General features: G+C 37.3%; 1 protein-coding gene across 4 annotated transcripts in view; it reads left to right on the top strand.

Annotated features, from left to right (window-relative positions):
- PARP3 (poly(ADP-ribose) polymerase family member 3) overlaps positions 1-15,634 on the top strand; it is a 487,884-nt gene that overhangs the window by 161,436 nt on the left and 310,814 nt on the right. The window contains exon 1 of one of the 4 annotated variants that reach the window (XM_044077473.1): positions 1,922-2,058. The exons of 2 other annotated variants lie outside the window; for them this stretch is intronic. The gene's annotated coding sequence lies outside the window, so the exon portion shown is untranslated. Of the gene's footprint in view, positions 1-1,921; positions 2,059-15,634 lie in introns of those variants that run through there. One more of the 4 variants, XM_044077475.1, reaches the window with a different exon arrangement.

The following is a 15,634-nucleotide window of genomic DNA, read 5'->3' as shown; positions in this document are numbered from 1 at the left end:
GTGTGTGTGTGTGTGTGTGTGTGTGTGTGTGTGTGTGTGTGTGTGTGTGCGCAGGAACACACGCACACACACTTGTGTGCTTGCACATTTGTGTTTATAAGTGTGATCTCAGGTTGTGGAATAAAACCATTTTGCATTAATCCATTACTTTGTTTATCCATGTGAATGAATAAACAAATGGTATGAACGAATAAACAAATTATTGGTATGCTTTGCAGAAGTACAGTGCTCATGTTTGCATTCCTATTGACACACTACAACATTTTTTAGGTAAGTTCTGTCTGAATAATCAGAATATAAAGAGTTTGTTCATTGTGTTTGTATAACTGTGTACACATTGGCTAAGGTTATAGTATTCTCAGTAGACGGGTTATTACATAAATCTCAAGAGATTTGAAGTCATTAATTTTACCATCTCTGTTGTCCTTGGCTGGAGGTAGTTAGCTCAAGAGATGTCATTTCTTTTCTGTGCCTGCTTCTTTTTGATTACCTAGATAGCACAGCTGATCATACTTCATGAGAGTTAAGGTATAGCTTAACAATTAAAGATGCCCTTAATTTGAAGCTACCCTTTAATTAAAACTGCATATTATGAACCACAGTTAATTAAAGCTACAATTTCACATCAAATCTTACTGCCTGTTTTTCAGTATCTGTCATATCATTTTCCAGCAAATTTTGTTCACTTGAGGTTTGTCCAGTATTGTCTATCTCTTGTAGTTGTGACATTGCAAAATCAAATAAGGTTATCCACTTTTTAGCTCTGTAAAACTTAAATGGTGGAAGATGCCTGTTTCAGTGATAAGCTTGGAGATTTTGTCAGGTTAAGGTACCTTGTTTGATTACAAACTGTCCAGCTGAGGTCGTGGGAATTGTACTCCTGTCTGCAGATGTAGCTTGTTCACTCTTTACTAATCTAACCAGTACATCATATCAGTCAGCAGTGTCATTTGTCAGTGGTCCATCAAAAAATATATTTTTTCTGTAAGTTACAACCAGTTAACATTAATAAGTACTAAAGCAGAGAGGCTCTCAGTGAAAAGTCAAACCTTCATGCATTTAAAATAGTCAATGTTTCTCCCCTAGTACTATTATTAAAATTAAAAAAAAGTTATTAAAATACTTCCCATTTTTGTTGCATTTTGTTATAAGCTATTAGTGGCATGGCATTCAAAGCTGCTGCTGCTACACACCTCCAGGCTTTGAGCTTTTCTTTGGAGGGTTTGCATATTCTCTACATGCTTTCTGTTTGTGTACTCTGTTTCCTCCCTCTTCCTAAGGACGTGCTAGTTGCTTGACTCCTCTAAATTAGAAAATCTTCCTTGTATACAGCCATTACTTTTGGAATGGCTGAAAATGGCTTACAATTATCAGCTCATATAGCCAGTTAATAAACAAAAAAATGTTATCCGAAAATAATTTTCTATATTTTGTCTGTTCATTTTAGTTTATGTACTCCTGCCTTTTCTGTGTGCCTTTCCTTTTCTCATAATACACATTCATCTTTACTGTGCAGTGTAGATAGTTATGTTAATAAAACAGTAGGTTTACTGCTGTATCTCATCTGCATTGCTTACTTGGTGAGCTGACATTTCTTGGCATCTCTCAGACAGTATCACAAATTAGAAGCACTTACTTACTACAGAAAAGTACCCAATGTGACTTTCATGTAGGAAACATTAGCTTTTCTTTTGTGGTTTTGTACACAGCAGACTATTTTTGATAATGTTGAACTCTGCATGTGGTATGATATGCAAAATGAAGGCTTGGTTCTAGTAGTTAGTTCCTGAGATGTCAGATGGAGGTTATTACATTGGTTTAGTTGCCTTGACAACATTATTGCACACAAGAGGTTTCAAGTCATGCAGGTTTGCTGTGTGCATAAAGGGTGTGCCCCAGATGGAATGAATGAAGAGGCGTAGTATTGCTAGTTTCTTAGTCAACAGAGTTCAGAGTTCACTTACACCTGTCTTCTTAACAAGAAAAGAACAGTAACGCCTTGAATTCAAATCTCCAGTCAGAGTCTGCAAGAAATTCAGAAGTCCATCTGTAGGTTTGGTAAGAATTACTGACATATTTGTTTTTATCTGTGTGTATGCTTTATGTGAGTCTGATGGGTAGGGAGTTATTGCATTCTGTTGCCAGTACTTGTGATGATAGAGATATGTGTCCTGCATATAACTTAAGCTGAGGCAGTTAAAACTTCATTTGCACATGTCTGTGTTTGCTCTTTTTACACACTTGACTTGCAACACTGTGCTCTTTTAACTACCCAGATGACTTACCTGAAACCAGCATTGTCACAGGATTTTACTATGCCTAGTGTTACATGCGCTTAAGCAAAGCTGTTTCAAAACCCAGGAAGTATTTTGCTAGTACTGAACGTAGCACTACATTTGAAGTGATAAGAATATGTTGTTAAAGTGTAAACACATCATTTTTATGTAGAATGCTGGGTTGAAAAATGGAAATGGTTAACTGATAAGGACTGATATGTTCTCTGATTTTAATAAATTTTTCAAAGTCAAAGTAAACTTTGTCATTTAGAACTATACACGCGTAACCTAAATGAAATTTCGTACATCAGCTCAATTCTTGAGATTACAAAGGAAAGTGAAACAGTCATTGCTAAATGCAATCTTGGATATTAACTAACATTTCTATGTATTAACATTGGGGTGAAACGGCTAGGCTTGACATGACCTCCCGGTTCATAGCCGAGTAATCTCCTATGATCCTATGAACAGTGGTATCCTCTGCAAAATATACCTGTCCCTCTAAACCATTCTGTTGATATTGCAGAAGAGGTTTAGATCCCTCAATCAAATATTTCAGATGCCGTTTGACTTGCTGATATGCAGTAAATCCATGAGTAATGAGTTGGAGGATGCCTTGTATGCCAGGCACAGGTCACATCTTAGCAGTCTGTATGACACTGAGTATAGTGACAGGGCTTTGAGTTGATCCATGTAGGACATGTTGTTTAAGCCTTGTATCCTTTTACTAAAGTATCTCTGTGGGCATTCCAGTTGTTGCATGTGTCTGGACAGATACATACCAAAGGGGACACTATATTCAATGACTGGCCTAATGAGAACTGAGTAATGGGGGACAGTGGCATTCCTTGATCTAGACACTATCCCTTTGTTTATAAGCTGTGCAATATAGAAGGACTTTCTTACAACTATAAACACATGCTGGTCAAAAGTCAGGTTGCTGGCCACGTAAGTTACCAAATCCCGAACAACTGTGTCAAATCTTAGGGGTGTATTGTCAATGTGGTAGTTCCCTGGGATAGATGACTTACCAAAGGATAAAATAATGCATTTTTTGGCATTTAGTTTCAGATTGGACACTCTAAATTGGCCCTAGGTGTGAGTGTGTGTGTGTGTGTGTGTGTGTGTGTGTGTGTGCCCTCTGTGGAAGGTTGGGCACCGGGCTGGCAACTCGACACCATAAAGCTCCACTGCCAATCATGAGCGGACAGATGATCTGCTGTGGCGACCCCTAACCAGGAAAAGCCGAAAGAAGAAGAAGAAGTTTCAGATTATAATTTTGATACCAGTTATTTATTTGAGACAGACCTTCCTACAGAATGGCTAAGTCATTTGGGGATTTATTGCCTGCTCATTGCTCTGCAAACTTAGTCACCCAGAGATTGGCTTTTACTACAGAAAAGTAGATGCCAAATAGGAGAGAACTCAGCACAGAACCCTAGGGGACTGCACTGGTGACTGGTCTCTTTGTGGAGGTAACTTCCTTTTGATTATCTGCATCCTATCTGTCAGCCAGGTGACCATAGGGGTTTAGTCCCAGTTTATTGAGCTTTTCTACTATGGCTGAGTGGGGAATTGTGTCAAAAGCTTTGGCTAGGTCAAGGTATGTGGTGTGTACTGTTTTACTTTCATCCACACCTTTGGAGACCTTTAAAAAAAAAAAACACCAGGTTGAGTAAACATAACCCACCCTTAATGAATCCAAACTGAGATGTGTCTAGTGTTTGGAGGTTCCCTATGTCCTGATTAATTCCATAATAAGTCTTTCCATGGCTTTGCATATGAGGGTGATTGGACTTATGGGTCTGCAAATGCCTGGGTCTGTTTAAGGTCCTCCCTTCTACAGGGGCATGACTGTAGCTGCTCTCTATTCACTTGGTACAAACCTGTATGGAGGCTGAGACTGAACAGTGTTGTTAGGGGTGAGGCTATATCATGCTTCATGCTATTTAAGATGCATCCAGGGATATTGTCAGGACCCATTGATCTAGTATTTTTAGCTTTTAATAGCACTTTTAGGACTTGGTCTTGTTTGATGGCTGGAGGTGAGCCAGTTTCAGGTTCATCTTGAGGGACAGACTGAGGGGAGAGAGGGGTAGAGTTAGAGCTAAATTTATCAGCCAGTATTTTAGCTATATCTTCATCCTCAGTGTAGGTAATATTGTTCACAATCAGCTCAGCACATTGCTGCATTGAGCTTTTGAGATAATGAACATAACTAAAAATACTTTGTGATTGTCTTTGGCTTGGGTAGCTATTTTAGCTTAAGAGTTCATAGATTAGTACTAAGCTAACTGCCCTTGCGAGCCATTTTAAGCCTAGCCAATTGTCCCTTGTGAGACTCAAACCCTGCACCTTGTGTTTGCAAGGCAAACACCTTAACCATTAGGCCACCCTCCCGAACTTTGGCTTTAGTGTTTTTTATTAAGCTCCTGAGTTGTTTGTTTATCTCAGTACAAGGGCTCTAACATTGCGGGAATTACTTTTCTTACTTTTGGTCAAATTATTTTCATTTTATTATAAAGCTTATCAATATTTTGAAAGATGTTTCTACTACATTGTATTTCTAGTACGTTTCTCCATATTTTTACAAGCTGAAGCTCTAGCAGGGGCGCTTTTCCAGTATTTATTTAATGTAGGCAGACCAGGATGGGGGCACCGGGAGTTGTGGTGGGGGGCGCCGTGGAGCCCTTTTGCCTAGGGCACCAATTGACCTAAGGCCACTCCTGCTAACAGTATTGGGATATAGAGAACATAAAAAGTTGTAGAAAACTTTTAATAAGGGCTTACATAAAAAAAAATAGGTACTTGTATGTGTTTTATAGCAGTGTTTTCTTGTATCATGCAGAAATTATTCCAGTTTTGTAAACCCAGATATCTATACAACTAACACCTACCCAGTAAAACACATTAACATCTGATTCATATCTCTGTAATACTGATGCCTTGGGATTTGTATATTTAGTGAGGGGTTATAGTCCCCCACTTTGGAGACCAGGGGATATAACCATTTTCTAAAATGCCATTTGTTCTACTGTGTCTTTGTTTACTGAAATATTTTTTTATAATGAATACTGGTATTGCAGTTGCAATCTAACTTATTATTTTGAATTTAAATACAAAAATGTGCACATGTTTCAGTAGGCAATCTTTTGGAGACCTGGATTTAAAGTATTACTCCCACTATTTAGGAGTGTAAACAACAAGCACGCATTTTTACATGGCCTTATTTTACAGACTAGCCTTATTCTGCTATGTATAGCTGTCACAATGTGTTCACAGGGCCTTAAAGGAAAATATATATAAAATATTATTGCTCAATATTTATCAGTGCATTTAGTTTGTAATGTGTATTTATTTATTTAAATATGTTTACTGGGGTAGAACACTATTCTAAAAAACTATAAAACAGTTACAGGATTAGCCCCATACTCCTCGTCTTAAAACAAAAAATCTGGACAAAGCCGTAAGTAATAGAGGGACAAAGGCCAGAAAATAGACACACATTTTTAAATATTGCTCTTACAAATATAGAAAGTTGATATAATAACAGGTTTTAAATTAGCATGGGTTTTCTGAAGGGTATGAGTCTGAAACTCAAATGTCTGTTATTATTTTCTGACTTCAACCCTCAATGATTTACCAACCAAATCAACAACCAAAAATATGAGGCAAAAATCTGGGCATCCTGCAAAAATCTGTACAGCTGAGAGGTATAAAATTTAGCTTAGATTACATCATAATGTAACAAAACAATGAACCAAATACAATTCCTGCTCTAAGCCTGATTAAAATTTTCTTTGTTTTTCTCCTCCTCGTGGCTATTGTCTTTCTTTTTCTGACAGTACATATCTCTTTAAATCTGCACTTTCTTTCGATTAATGTTCTCTCTTTTCCTTGGTTTTATGCTTTCTCTAAATGGTTCTAAAGATGAAATTATGTTTAATATGTTGTTTAATACCTTTACTCTGTGATTAATTATTCTTGTCTTGGAGTTAAAGTCATACCAGTTTTTAATCTGTTATTATGAATTTTTTTGTTATGTTGTATCTGTCTTGTCTAGATGTGGAGCTTTTCTCCCCGGGCCTCTGCTGAAAATGGAAATATATCCAGTTAGACTAGCCCGGTTAACAAATGTAAAATAAAAATAAATAAATAAATAAATAAACAATTAACAATAGTATACATTTATGAGTAAACATAGACAGTCTGACAAACAATATATACATATATTATCTAACAAACCAAATATATATTCATTTACATAACTGGAATAGAAAACGTAGAATACATTTAAAGATGGAGAAGTAGAAGTGGCTGAGATATTGGTAGTACTTGTTAGGTTAGGAAAGCTAATAGAGACCAGTAAGATGAAAGAGGGGAATATACTATGTGCAGTGTGCTTACAGTGGTAATGGTGAGGTAAGCTGATCACAGTTTAGGATGAGTGATTTAATCAGGTGGATCAGGTATAAGGGAAGTAATGGTACTATCCAGTTGGAGATATCGGTTTATGTGATACGCCCTTTAGATGGACAATTGCATTGCATTCACACTGTTGTAAAGTTTGGAATCAACTCCCAAATCACATCACTGCTACAAGCTCTCCCCTCCAATTTGCAAACCTCCTCAAAAGCCACTTTACAAACAACTGGCTCTGCTCCTGTGTCTCCCCAGGTTAAACCAGCCCACTGCACTGTTGCTAAATGCGGGAATGCATCTGTTGATAATCACCTATTACTACCTCTAGTTATGCAAGTTTGACCTGCTTACCCCAAGCAGACAGACTTTTCTTAATGTACTGCTACTAAAACCTTTTGTTCCTTTTCTCTCAGATACCATGTGTCTCCTAATCCATCAAACTACTGAATACACAACATACATCCACCACTGCTACATAAAACTCTTGTACTGTTTTTCCCAATACTGTATTACTCTCAATCCCTCAATGTACTGTAGATTTACGTACTGCCAGTAATTTGTAACACTTTGCCAACAATATACTGAAATGACTATGAAACAAACGTATACAGTCCTAATAGCAAGAAGTTAATATTTGACATCGTACTGCTTATTAACCAAATACCAAAAATGTAAAACTCTGCCTACCACATGCTGAAATGAACTACCAAAATGTATAGCTCTGCCTACCACATGCTGAAATGAGTCTATAATATACCTGTATATTGTACTTTTAAAAATGAAGTTAATATTTGACTAATGCATGCTGGATTGTATTGTATTACTATTGCATACTAATTGTATTAGATGTAATGAAATCCTAACATGTACTGTATCTGGAGCTTTTCTCCCCGAGCCTCTGCTGAAAAAGGACCTGTGTCCAGTTGGACTTTCCCGGTTAACAAAAGTAAAATAAAAATAAATTGTAGTCAGTATTGTTTGAACTTTGGCCTGAACAGGAAGTACTTTGTGTGATCAGTTAACTCAGAAGGAAGTGACTGCCATAGTTTTGAAGGTAGTACAGAGAAGTGATGGCTAGTAGAGTGCAGTTTGAGAGAAGTGGTTTGTAGGAAGGAAAGATCTAGCTTAGTTTGTAGAAGTTGAGTGTATCAAGCAAAGGGGAAGCTCGTAAAAGCTGATAGCCTTAACCATCTGAGCTAAACTGCCAGCCATCTTTAACTTTGTCTGTCATGTGATCTTTGGTAGGAGTTATGTAAATGCAGCTTTAAATGTCTTGTGTGTATATATAACATTTTTTTAAAAAACATATTTATTTGCGTCATCATGATAAAACACACACACACACACACACACACACACACACACACACTCATGCGTGTGCACATGTATGCATGTCTAATAGTGTTTCACAAATTAAAACAATACACAGTGCAAAACAACATGCAACATTATTACAGCTAGAGTACTCTGTCCATAATGTGAACATTGCTTTATGTTTTTATTAATATAATCATCTATCTATCTCATTTTTATCACATAGTGCTTTATCTTTATGAAAAAAGCCTTACTTACGTTGATAGCACGGATACTCTAATATATTAGGAAAAAGAAACGTATAACATTTTACCATTAATATCACAGAAAATAACCTAAATGGTTTTGCAAGTTGCAAAACAAATTCAGTAACGTTTAATTAATTTACTTAAATATAATAGTTGTAATTCATACCAACCAACATAAAAGCTTTCCATACCCAGCTTCAGGCACAATATTCCCTGCACTGTTATAATTTGATAACTCCATGCTTCATATGTATCTTGCCTTTCCAGTCACCTGCTCTTCTTAGATCCCAAACTCTCTATAAATATTCCATCTTTAGTGTATAAATAGTACTTCATGAGCCCAGTGAAATCTTTGTAATAAAACTCTTCTATTAAATATATAATCCATTTTCTAAGCACACTAGTGCCTCTTATCGTTGTCACGGCCTTATTCAGGTTTGAGAGGGTGAAGATCAAATCCAACTTCTTCTGGATCAGGGTACCATAACCTAATTTTAGTAATAATCCTAACTAATGGACCCATGTAGCCACCTATGTGCAGTTGGGAATGGTCTCTTAAGTCCTAACAAAATTGCTAGATAGTAATCATTGTCTAGGGACTGACTCTCAAGAGGGAAGTAATCACCGTTTTTTAATTCTAACTATATCTGCACCAAAATACACATCAAAAAAGTCAATTACAGTTTGGTAGCAGCAACAGAAATCCAGTTTTATTGTGCATTTACTGTGAAATCTTGACACTGTACAGACTATCCCTAATAAGATGTCATCTTAAACTCATAAATTACTCCGACAACTTTACTCATGCAGGAAAGGTGAAGTCATCCAATATAAAATGAATCCACACTACTCACAATCTCCTATCACACTTTTAGGAAGCCACTGATTTCAAACATCCAGGTATCTCTTCCTGACATCTGAATTCTCATTGCCAGCTAATAAGACTAATTCATTTACTGACTGTCATATCCAAGTTATCCTGCACTTAAGTTTACTTCAGTTGTACATTCAGGAAAGATAATCGGTTTTAGTTCATAAGTTTATAACTTATATCTTTCAAGCAAGTTTCAAGAAGGTTCAATGTTCAGTAGAAGAAAGTCATCACACTTGGCTAACTAAGCATTTGAATGGCATATTTCCAATGGCAGTGACAGCCATACTGATCACAGGCCTAAAGCTCATTCAAAGGCCTAAAGTTTCCTTTTGCATTTCCTCACTTAAACCAACTGCATTTGTGTGTGTGTGTGTGTGTGTGTGTGTGTGTGTCTATATACACAACCTGGCCTTAAAATAACATGCTAGAGATTTTCTAGCTTAAAAAGAAGAGTATTTAACTTAAGGAAGAGCTCAACAGGTAGGTATACAGTAATGATTTGATAGAGGTCTTTGGTTCTTGTCCCAGTCAAAGCCCAATTTTTTCTTTCTTAATCTATGCTTGAAACAATGCCTTACAAGAGCCTGGCTGCCAAGTGATTATTTGCTGCTTCAAAGGCAGTGACAGCTGTACAGATTGCTAGGTGCCCTTGGTCCAGATCCCACTCAAAAACCTAAATGTTTCTTTTGTATTACATTGCTTAAACCATTCATTAGTTGTGTTTTCTTACTGCATTTGTGTGTGTGTGTGTGTGTGTGTGTGTGTGTGTGTGTGTGTGTGTGTGTGTGTGCAAGCATAAAACTGGCCTTAAAACAATGTTAGAGGTTTTCTAGCTAAAAACAAAAGGGCTTTGCTCAAGGGACAACTCAGAAGGTAGCTGCACAGTAGCTCTTTGATAGAGACACTTGATTCATATAGCAGTCTAAGCCCATATTTTTTGTTATACTCTTATGTTTTAAAGAATGCCTTATAAGAGGCTTTCTGTTACATTTACATTCATCATTCAGATAATTTCAGTGATATTTATACTGCATCTCACTTTATAATGTGCTGTATACAACTTTTGCTGCTTTTGTTGCAATTTCCTCTTATGTCTGCCACAGTTAACAGCTTCCAGAGCTTATATGTCTGCTTTGTGTGTTATTTTTTTTTTTTTTTTTTTGCTTTTTTTTTGATATGTGCAGATATATAATATAGGAATATAACATTCACTTAAAAATAGACACATTTAAAAGCTTATTTCATAGCACTTTAATAATACTGAAGCTAGAATTTTTTTTATTTATTATGTTTTTTTTTATTTGTTTGTGTGAGTTGTGAGTCATATTATATATATATGTGGCAGTGGCACATCCTTCTCTGAATCATGAAAGTGAGAATTACAGAATAAACATTTTTTTCTTTTAACTGGTCCACATAGAGAGGCAAAACCTGGGGTTACGTTGGCATTCAGAACTGTAAGGATAAAAAAAAAAAAAATGGCTGTCAGTGGAGGTAAAAAAAAATGACTGGAAAAAAAAGAAAACACAAAAATGGAAGTATGGAAATAATTTGTTAAATTTGGTGCAGAGTTCCAAAGAATAACACTAAGAGATAAGGAGACATATTTAAATGAGTGGTATAAACAACTAGACTAAGGGAATAGAATGGGAAAAACAAGTGATCTCTTCAAAAAGACTGGCAATATTAAGGGAAACTGCAGTGTAAAAATGGCCATGATTAAAGATGTAGATGGCAGCAACTGGCATAAGCAGAAGGTATTAACAAGAGGTGGCAGGAGTATCCAAAATAACAATATAAGAAGGACCTTAATATCACTGATAAAATGAATTGTTTGTTCTGATCTAGAACCAGGCATTCTGGAAAGAAAAGTCAGATGGCTCTATAACAATAAATTCCAGAATATCTAGTTAAGTCCTGCAAACTGATGATATAATGGTGTTGCTCATAATTTGCCAGCAAATTTGAAAAGTGCAGGAATAGGCATTGGATTGGGAAAACAAGTCAATTCATATTCAAATCCCCCCAAAAAGCAATGCTAATGAATGCTCAAATTCTTGAACAATTGTACTTCTTTGACATGCTAACAAGATAATGCTTAAGATCCTACAAGCTACATTTAAGCAATATATAGATTAAAAAGTACCACAGATCAAACTGGAAACATCTGCTGGATAACAGAGAAAAAAAGGGAGTTAAAAAAACATTTACTTTTGCTGGTATTAGATGAAGGCTCAACAATACAGCATGAACAAATGATAACAATGTTTAGTAAGGAATATTTTAGAAGACTAAAACTAATATGAAAACAGGTTTGATGTCAAGGAATAAAGAGCTACTAATTAGATTGTCCTCCCTGTTCTAATGTACAGCTTTACTGTGTCTGACTGGCTACAAATATGAAACAAAAAAAGACTGCTTCAGTCCTATCAAAAGTATATAAAATCCAGTGCTTGCCAAGATTATATATCCATCTGTTTGAAGAGGCAATCGTCGGACTGCATGATATTCATTCAGTTCAGTTCAGTTTTTGACAATGTTTACTGCTGTGAGCTGTTAATGAGTTATTTCCTGTGCTACACGGTTTGATCCTGTTATCCTTCATTTGCCCACTGTGTGACCTTGAACAGGTTACTTAATTAGACAGTGCTTAGGGGCAGTTTGGAATTTGGGCTAGGTTCATTAATAGTCTCCTGGACTGCATGCCCACTAGCTACCTATGAAACTAATCTAAAGCTTTTGATTGAGCAGACATTAACAAATTGCGGCAAGTTCTTTGAGAAATACGGATAGTAGGACACATTCATTTCCTTTTGGGAAATCAGAATACAGCCCAAGAAGCAACACTTGGAACAAAATACAGAGTAACTGATTGGTTCAAGACTGAGTAAGGAGTGTGACAAGGCTGTGTATTGTCACCTTACTTATTTAATTCATACATCAAATTTGTCATACAGAATACTGGGTTAGATGAAACAGATGATGAAATGAAAATAAAATTGCCAGGAGAAATCTCTGAAATATGTATATAATACTACTATGATGGCTGAAAGCAACAAAGAGTTGAAAAACTTGATGATGATGATGATGATGAAAGTAGAAATTACAAAGGTTACTTTTCTGCTTACCTTTACAAATCTAAAATTATGACATCAGCTCTGGGGCTTTTAGGGGTAAACTCTGACTATGGCACATAGCTCCCAACTGTCCAGATTTTTAGAATATTCAGATTTTTGCCTCACATTTTTGATCTGTTCCTCATAAAATGTGTGGTTTTCTAACAAATCAGTGAGGATTGAAGTCACTAAATAATGAAAAACACTCAAGTTTCAGACTTCCTTCAGAAAAATGCATGGCAGCACAAAACTTTTTATTCTAGCAACTGTCTAACTTTATATAAGCAGTATTTAACATTTGTCCCTATTTTGGGGCCTTTGTTTTTCACAATTTTGTCTTAACCATTATACCAAACTGGTTTTGTCCCCCCATTTTATTGGCTTTGTCCAGATTTTTTGTGCTAAGATGTTGAGAGGTATGCTATGACACAACACCCCAAATCTGGTTAGGAGTTTAGGTGATGGAATAGCCAGGCATGGGAGGGTGAGGGTGAATGGCCTACATTGGCTTTCCACACTGGGGGGATGATGGTACCACTCAGACAATTCCTCCCATGCAAATGGAGACTTGGCCACTGGAACAGGGATGGGGATTTGATGATCCTAGAATGGTAAAGTAGCTCTCACAAAGTGTGTGTATGTGAGCACAAACACACATGCACTCAGACACGTATGTGTGCACGCACACACACACACACACACACACACACACACACACACACACACACACACACACACACACACACACACACATTGGTGGGAACATAGGATACCCCAGCTGTGATATGGAAGCCTGTGTCAGCCAGCAGGGCTTAGGGTTAACACCACTCCAAGAAACTTCCATCATGGCTGCCTATTTGATAGCTGTACCACAGATTGCCACCATTGTCACCTGGGAATGAGAATGAATGGACTGTGGTGGTAGCTCATTGGTAGACAGGCAAAAGGGACACAAACAGAGCACAGAAAAAATATTATTATATCATCTAAACCTATCAGTCCTTTGTAAACAGAGGTGGGAAGAAGTGGAGATTTTAAGATTGTCACCTAGCCCTAGCATTTTAAGATTATGTCACCTAGCCATAGCATTTTTTTGCAACTAGATGGTGAAGATGTGGAGATAATGACAGGTTTTATTTTCTGAGCCTTAAAGATCTCTGCAGGTCTGTGAGAAAAACTAGGGTGAATTTGACTGATATTAAAGAATAAAAGGCATCACAATATCAACAAATGTTTATATAGCCAAAGCTATATTTTCCAAAAAATAACATACCTGTGAGAAACGGACTATAAACAGGGATGTATGTCATAAAACTCATGCTTTTGAACTGTCTGTTGTATAGGAGAAAAACTTTTGAGGGTTCCATGGACAGCAAGAAGATCAAATCAGTTATGACATAAAGAAATACTTCCCAACTCTTTACTGAAAGGTCTAATAGTAAAACTAGATCTCGAGTACTATGGCAGATAATACAAGGATAAGATTCACTGCAGATGTCGCTGATGCCAGAAAAACTGAAGGCAATGGAAGAAGGGTGTGGCAGAGGCCAAGAAGGACAGACATTACAGAAGGACAGACAGCATTACTGAAGTAGTGACTATGAACCTACAAGAGTTTAAAGAATGAATTAACAGACAGATCTGGTAATCTAAAGTCCTTGAGGCCACAAAGAGTCACATTTGACTAAACAACTAAACAACAAGAACAGCAAAGGTACTTTGAAGGGCACATGTGTATGTTGTGTGTGTTTTGTGCATGCAGTGAATAATTTCTACTTTAGTTTTTAGCGAGTACGGCACGTTTATTGGTTGCAGTGTAAGTTTGGTAGCATTCCTGACTTGCCGAGGATGTAGATAAACCCTTAAAAGTATACCTGGAGGGAAGGCAAACCTCTAATGACATGCTGGGAACACAGATCAAGAGAACTATTTACACAGTGTACCAGATACATGTGTCTACCACTCCCTTTCTGTATGTGCCATCTGTAAACATTTTCTATAAAGGAGTTATGTACTTATGACCTCAACAAAGAAATATTTATCTTCCATGGGATTTGAACTTTATGCTGGAATTGTTATTTTTACTACTGCTTGAACTATCAGGTACAGTAGAGTTAAAACAGTTTTCTAGTTGCAATTATATCTGATAAAAGGATTATAGTGTTATTTATCTATAGGTTCATAGGTAGGTACTAGGGTATTGGCCCTAGGGCCTATACAAGCCTAGCCAAAAAGGTACCCGGCTTTCGCCACCCAAGGTAATTATTTTCCTGTGCCCTTGTCAAGCAGAACCACAGAAGTGATCCCCAGGGTGAATTTCCTATTTCCCATCCAATCATCAAGATTTTTCTTGAAGAGTGCTAATGAGGAGCTCTGTTTGACATAGATAGGTAGTCTGTTCCAGAGTATGGGAAGTCTGTGGGACAGGAATCTATCCCTCCAGCATGTTCTGTTTATTGTGGTGACAAGGTTTAGGTCCCTAGAGCATGTAGCTCAGAGGGATTGGGATTTCTTTAAGTGGAGCATGTCCAACAGCTCTGGGTTTGACATGGCTTTGTATGTTAGGCAGAGATCACCTCCAAGTAGATGGTATGTGACGGAGTAAGGCTGGAGTTTTTTGAGTCAGTTTGCGTATGGCATCTGTTTGTGGCCAGTAATCCCCATTGTGAGGTATTTCTGCGGCCTTTCCAGTTGTTGTAGATGTCTTGTGAGGTACATACCAAAAGGGGCGTTGTACTCTATGATGGGTCTAATGAGTGATGAGTAGAGGGGAACAATGACCTCTTTTTTTCTGGATGAGAAACTTTTTGTGATGAGGTGTGCCACGTAGAAGGATTTCCTGACTACTGTGGCAATGTGATTATCAAAGGAGAGACTACTGTCCACCTGTGTCCCAAGGTCTCTTATCACACTTTCGGTGTTAAGTAGACTACCGCCTATGTGGTAGTTCATGGGTACAGAGTTTTTACCAAAGGGGATGACAATGCACTTTTTTCATTGAGCTTGAGACCATGGCTTTGACACCAGGCATCTGTCTCAGTGTGGCCCTTTTGTAGGATGTCCACATTGTTAGGAGTTTCAGTTATGGCTCCTAGTTTGCAGTCATCTGCGAATTTAGTTAGTCAAAGACCTTCTGTGTTAGCCTGTACTTCAGAGAAGTAGATACCAAACAGGAGAGGACCCAGGACTGAACCCTGTGGCACTCCACTTGTCACTGGTCTGAAGTGTGATTTGGAGTCTGCTACTTTCACAGTGAGGGTTCTGTCAGTAAGCCAGTTGGCAACCCATCTTGTGACATAGGGATTTCTACCTAGTTTAGTGAGTTTATCTATAATTCCAGAGTGGGGGATATGTTGAACGCCTTGGTGAGATCTAGATAGGCTG

This window comes from Protopterus annectens, chromosome 7.part0 (assembly GCF_019279795.1).
Source record: "Protopterus annectens isolate FY-2018-M chromosome 7.part0, PAN1.0, whole genome shotgun sequence".
NCBI classification, from domain to species: Eukaryota; Metazoa; Chordata; order Ceratodontiformes; family Protopteridae; genus Protopterus; species Protopterus annectens.
This window is presented reverse-complemented; position numbering and strand designations above follow the sequence as displayed.